General features: G+C 38.6%; 1 pseudogene; it reads left to right on the forward strand.

The window, feature by feature from the left end:
- The first annotated feature begins 783 nt into the window (after positions 1 to 783).
- LOC140510070 (poly(rC)-binding protein 2 pseudogene) lies at positions 784 to 2,310 on the forward strand (annotated as a pseudogene).
- The last annotated feature ends 4,683 nt before the right edge of the window (positions 2,311 to 6,993 follow it).

Consider the following 6,993-nt stretch of genomic DNA (forward strand, 5'->3'; position numbering starts at 1 on the left):
TGCTCTAAATCACTATTGATTAGAGAGATGCAAATCAAAACAACTCTGAGGTGCCACATCACACCTATCAGACTGGCTAACATGACAAAACAGGATGTTGGTAAATGTTAGAGAAGATGTGGGAAAGTTGGAACAATAATTCATTGTTGATGGAGCAGTGAGTTGATCCAACATTCTGAAGAGCAATTTAGAATTATGCCCAAAGGGCTATAAAAATGTGCATACCCTTTGACCCAGCAATACCACTTCTAGGGTTGTATCCCAAAGAGATCATAAAAACGGGAAAAGGACCCACATGCACAAAAATATTTGTAGCAACTCTTTTTGTGGAGGCCAAGAACTGGAAATCAAGGGAATGTCCATCCATTGAGTAATGGCTGAGAAATTTGTGGTATATAAATGTAATGGAATACTATTCTGCTTTAAGAAATAACCAAGGTGGACTTTAGAAAATCTGCATGGACTCATATGAACTGATGTTAAGTGAAGTGAGCAGAGCCAGGAGAATGTTATGTACAGTAACAGCCACAGTATGCAAGGACTGTCCTCCGCAGCAAGGCGAGGACCTGAAACATTCCCAAAGGCCTCATGATGCAAAATGCCATCCACATCTAAAGAAAGAACTATGGAATCAGAATGCAGAATGAAGCAGACTATTTTCTCTTTTGTTATGTTTGGTTTTGTTTAGTTTTACTCATGCTTTCTCCTGTTCATTTTAATTCTTCCATGCAACATGACTAATGTGAAAATGTGTTTAATAAATATGGATGGGTAAAGCTCATACAAGATTGTATGCTGTCTTGGGGAGGGATGGGGAGAAAATTTAAAATTTATGAAAGTGATTGTTGAAAATTGAAAACAATTCCTTCTTTACCCCAGACCAGCACAGGAAGCAATGGGAGCAGTCATAGCCCCTACTCTCTTAGCCCACCAGTCCCTCTGCCTTGTTCCACCTCCCCTCCATTCTTCTTCTGCTCTTTGGGCCCCCCTAGCCTTCCCACCTGTCCCTCTTGTTCTGCTCCATCTCCTACCCTTTCATTTTCCTCCCACTTCTCCTTTTCCCTTCACTTGCTTTGCCCCCAAAGCTTTTGACTTCTATTCCCACCAGTGACCAAAGATATGATCATTTTATAAAATTCAAATTCCAAGAACAATTCTTAACTAGGACACCAGCATGATCGAAGGCACTTTGAATGTCACTTTCCCCATCCTGCTACATATGCATGGAAAGGAAGTTGGAAGCGTTATTTAAAACAAAAGAGAATCAGTCAAGAAGATGCATGAGGAGAGTGGTGCAGGGATCAACATTTCAGAAAGGAATTGTCCTGAGAGAATAGTTACTCTGGCTGGACCCACCAGTGCCATCTTTAAAGCCATTACTATGATTGTTGACAAACTGGAAGAGGACATCATTAACACTATGACCAATAGTCTGGCTTCCAGTAGACACCCTCCATCCCCATCACCCTGAGGCTTGTGGTCTCTGCTAGCCAGTGTGGCTCTCTCACTGGAAAAGGAGGATGCAAGATAAAGTAAATAAAAGAGAGTAGGGAATGGGCTACCAAACTTAACTGAGCAGGCCATTACTATTGCTGGCATCCTGCAATCTATCATTGAGTGTGTCAAACAGATCTACTTAGTCATTTTGGAGTGTCCCTGTAGGACTGTGTGGCCCTTCCATAAAGATACAAGCTGTCGAGCCCTCCAGTCCTCTTTGTAGGTGGTGAGATCTTTCCCATTCAAGGACAATATGCCCATTTCACTGATAGATTTGACCAAGTTGCACCAGTTGTCAATGCAACAACGTAATTTTCCCATGAAATGTGGCCACACTGGATTCAGTAGCATTGAATTCAACTCTCCAGAGGTGAAAGGCTATTCAGAAGGTTGGATGAATCTGCTCAGAGTACTTTTCAGGAACTTACCATTCCAAACGTCTTAATTGCCTGCATGATCAGGTGCCAGGGTGCCAAAATCAATGAGATTCATCAGCTGTCTGAGGCTCAGATCAAAATTGTCACTCCAGTGGAAGGATCTACTTATAGGTAGATTTTCATCACTAAATCTTCTTTGAGCATTAGCATGGCTCAGTATCTAATCAATGTCAGGCTTTCCTCAGAGATAGGTGGCATGGGGAGCAAATAGAACAATACAGACTTCACCAATAATCCCCTTCTGCTGTTCACCACCCATGACCTATCTATGCAGTTTCTCTCTTTTGGGGGTGGGGACCATAAAAATAATTGTTTGTGACCCCCTCCCCAAGATAATGTACTTTTTGATTATCCCTTTCCCCAATCTGCCATCCTCTCTATCCCCCCCCCCCTTTCTACTTTCCTGTAGGGCAAGATAGATTTCAATACCTCATTGCTTATATATATTACTTCCCAGCTGCATATAAAAAACAATTTTTTAATGTTCGTTTTTAAAATTTTTGAGTTCCACATTCTCTCTCTTCCTCCTTCCCCACCCATGCTCATTTTCTTAATGGCCAGCAATCTGATGTAGGCTATATATGTGTAGTTACACAAAACACTTCATAGTACTCATGTTGTGAAGACTAACTATATTTCCCTCTATCCTGTACTGCCCCCCAATTAGTATCTCTCCTTTGACTATGCCCCTTCTCAAAAGTGTTTACTTCTGATTGCACCTCCTCTATTTGCCCTCGTTTCTATCATTCCCCACTCTCATCTCTTTTGTCCCTACTTTCCTGTAGGGTAATATAGATTTCCATACACAATTGAGTGTGTATGTTATTCCCTCCTTCAGTCAAATATGATAGGAGTAAGGTTCACTCATTCCCTCTCATCTTCTTCCTCTTGTATGTTTTTTTGCCTCCTTTATGTGAGCTAATTTACTTGATTCTACTTCTCCCTTTCTCCTCCCAATATATTGCTCTCTCATTGCTTAATTTTATTTTGTAGATTTTTTTCCCCCTGAAGCATTATACTCAATTTTACTGGTTAGGTAATTCTTGGTTTTAATCCTAGCTTCTTTGTCCTCCAGAATATCATATTCCAGTCCCTATGATGCCTTAATGTAGAAGTTGCTAGATCTTATATTATCCTGATTGTGTTTCCACCATATTTGAATTATTTCTTTCTGGCTGCTTATAATGTTTTGTCCTTGACTCGGGAACTTGGAAATTTGGCTACAATATTCTTAGGAGTTTTCCTTTTGGCATCTCCTTCAGAAGGTGATCAATGGATTATTTTCATTTCTATTTTACCCTCTGGTTCTAGAATATCAGGGCAGTTTTCTTTAATCATATCTTGAAAGATGATATCTTGTTCTTTTTTTGATCATGACTTTCAGGTAATCCAATAAGTCTTAAATTTTCTCTCCAGGTGAATTGCTTTTTTTCCAGTGAGATATTTTACAATGTCTTCTATTTTTTCATTCTTTTTGTTCTGCTTTAAAATTTCTTGAGTTCTCATAGAGTCATTACTTTCCATTTGCTCCATTCTAATTTTTAAGGAATTATTTTCTTCACTGAGTTTTCAGAACTCCTTTTCCATTTGGCTAATTCTTCATTTTAAGGCATTCTTTTCCCCCCTGGGTTTTTGGAGTTCTTTTGCCGTTTGAGGTTAGTCTATTTTTTAAGGTGTTATTTTCTTCAGCATTTTTTGGATTCTCCTTTAGCAAGCTGTTGACGTTTTATATTTTTCTTGTGTCACTCGCATTTCTCTACTCAATTTTTGGTCTACTTCTCTTACTTGATTTTCAATATTCTTTTTGAGCTCTTCTATGGCCTGAGACCAATTCATATCTTTATTGGAGTCTCTGGGTGTAGGAATTTTGACTTTGTTTTCTTCTGGTTGTATGTTTTGATCTTCCTTGTCCCCAAAGTAAGATTCTATAGTCTGACTTTTTTCCTCTGCTCATTTCCTCACCCAATTACTTGACTTTTGAACTATTTGTTAAGGTGGAACTCTGCTTCCAGAATGGAGAGTGTATTGTCCCAAGCTTCAGGGGTTTTGTGTAGTTGTTTTCAGAGATATTTCTAGGAACCTAAAAATTTGTAGTTCTTCCAAGGTTGTATGATCAAAGGAGAGGTGTTTACTCCTCTCCTGGCTTGTGCTCTCAGTGACCACAACCACTCTTTTCTGTCTTTGAACTGTGAGGAGGATTTCCTCTCCGCTGCCACCACAAGCTCAGCACAGCAGCACTCTTCTTCATCCCAGTACCATCCCCCAAGACTCTGACCCAGATCCAGCCAGGATAAAGAGAATCCTGCTTCAGTGCCAACAAAAAGATCACTGCAATCTCTCTCTGATAAGCTTCTGGATACCCTGACAGTCTGTGGTCTGAGAGCTCCAAAAGCAGCTGTCGCCACTGCTGCCACCCTGGGCCTGGACCTCACCACATTCCTCTATCTGCCCTGGGGCTGGTACTAGATCCTACTCTTTTCTCCTAAGGTCCAACAGAGCCCTCCCATCGATCTTTGAAGTTGTCTTTGGAATTTGTATGTTCAGAAGTCTGGAAACTGTGGCAGCTGCCAATGATTCAGTCCCATGAGACCTGTTCTGGCCCTGTCTGTTCTTGTTTGGCCCATGCTGCACTAGCCCTGTGCAATAGGCCCTTCCTGTTGATCTTCCAGGTTGTCTTAGGTAGGAAATGTGTTTCACTCTGTCATTTTGTGGGTTCTGCAGCTCTAGAATTTGTTTAGAGTCATCTTTTAGAGGTATTTGGAAGGTTTTGGGGGAGAGCTCCAGTAAATTTCTGCTTTCACTCCACCATCTTGACTCTACCCCCCATCTGTATCTAAATAGTCGGTGATTCCTGGTTTTAAACAGTTGGTAAATTTTCAGTTTCTACACAGCTTTATTGTCCACTAGTGATTTTTTTAATTATAGTGTTAGTTCCTTTTTCTGTTCCACCTTCAACACTGAGAACCATGTTTAGTTTTATAAGTTTCTTCCTGTCATTTATTTTTTTGGGGGTGTGGCTCATGATTTTTATTTTTCTGTTCTTATCATTGAAATGTAATAGGGAAATACTTTTCAGTTTGTTTCTGTAATGTCAGAATTTTTTTTAGAATTATTTTATTTGTTTTCAGTGTTCTACAATCACTTCCATATGTCTTAGACTTTTTACCCTCCCTTCCTCTCCTTCCCCCCTCCCTACTCACTCCCTCTCTGAGACGGTGTGCAATCTTATATAGTTTCTACACATACATTCCTGTTAAATACACTTTCACCGTAGTCATATTGAATAGAAGAATTAAAATGAATGGGAGAAACCATAAAACAAAACAAACCATAATACAAATGAAAATGGTCTGCTTCATTCTTCAATCCAATTTCACAGTTCTTTTTCTGGATGTGGAAGGCATTTTGACTTAGAAGTCCACTGGGAGTTTTTTAGGTCCTTATATTGGAGGACTAAGTCTACCAGAAAAATTCTTCTCACACTGTGGTTGCTGCTGTATACAAATTTCTCCTGGTTCTGCTCCTTTCACTCAGCATCAGTTCATATAAGTCTTTCTAGGCCTTTCTGAAGTCTTCCTATTCATCATTTCTTACAACACAGTCAGGATTGTTTTTCAAAAAAAAATTAAAAGATGGACTGGAAACCAAAAGTAAATTCCTTCTTCAAACCCTCACAACATTTCAAGTGATATAACTAAGCTCCAGAAGAAGGAGCCACCTACCTTAAATGAAAAGAAACAGGTGGCTCTTTAGCAATGTTAAAAACACTAATGATAGCTCATCTGTTTCCCTTTTATCCCACTGGCTGCTTTTTTGGTTTTGTTTTGCTAGCTTTCCAAACATTATTCTTTTCCTGCTGCTGCCAATTCTTATGTTTAATTGTTCCTTCATCTTTATTTTGAAAGTCTGTAATTTTAAGCTAAAGAAGAGTATAAGTTAGAACCACAACAGTTGGGGAGCAATGCATATTGACTTGTCATGTCTGAAGTGATTTCCTCACAAACTAGAATTTTCAAGGGTATTTTAAAATCTCAAGCAATAGACGAATATAAAAGACAGAACACTTTATCTGCACATTCATTTTGATGGGTGGCACTTGTCTCCCTAGAAAAACAGTTGACTTATCTTGGACTAATAAACAATCTTCATTCCATTTCATGGTAAGGTCTAGTATACAAACTAAAGTTAGAGGAGAGTTTATGAATTGGGTTTTGTTTTGTTTTGTTTTAGAATCTAGCTATCCTACCACCCCTACAACATGAAGTATATAGTAAATTATATACCTCTTGCTATCTATTAAAACAAAACAACAATAAACATCGAATCTGTGCTCTAGTTTATTGAAGCTTGGTTAAGTTATACTGCTTAAAGAAAAAAAAAAGACAGTAAATACTTCCCTCCATCCTCAACCCTTTTAAAAATAAGCTATCCTGATTTAATGCAAAGAGCAGCAAACTTGCATTTTGAAGATCTGAGTTTGGGTCCTGATTTAACCTTGACAGATGAGTAACCTTGGAAAAGTCATCTGCTGTCTAAGCCTCAAGTTCTTATCCTTTAAAATGGGGATAATAAAACTTTCAGAATATGTCTTACAGGATTGCTGTGAGTTTCCAATGAGACTGTGCATGTAAAGTGCTCCATAACCATAAAACCCTGTATAAATATAAGCCATTTCCACTGCTGTTAATGAATCAGCTTGAGCCTTGTCCTCTTGACAACTGCTTGATGGGCTTTGGCAGGCAGATTGTGTAGATTATTAATACGATTCTCAATATAAAATGGTGCTTCCTTTAAAATAGCTCTGAGGCCGGCAAAGGGAAACACAGCTCAGCCCTGATCAATATTTGAAGCAGACTACTGAATAATTTGGAAGATGTTTTCAAATGACTTCACAGCTTTTTCAAAAATTCTAGGTTATAATTACAATTATACTAAGAAGAAACTATCCTAGCCTACAGCATGCATATATATATCTTAACGTATGTACATATAGACATAAACATAAGTACATAAATATACATTAGATGTTTATACACACTTATGCATATTTATAAATTCA

This window comes from Notamacropus eugenii, chromosome 6 (genome assembly GCF_028372415.1).
Source record: "Notamacropus eugenii isolate mMacEug1 chromosome 6, mMacEug1.pri_v2, whole genome shotgun sequence".
Taxonomy (NCBI): Eukaryota; Metazoa; Chordata; class Mammalia; order Diprotodontia; family Macropodidae; genus Notamacropus; species Notamacropus eugenii.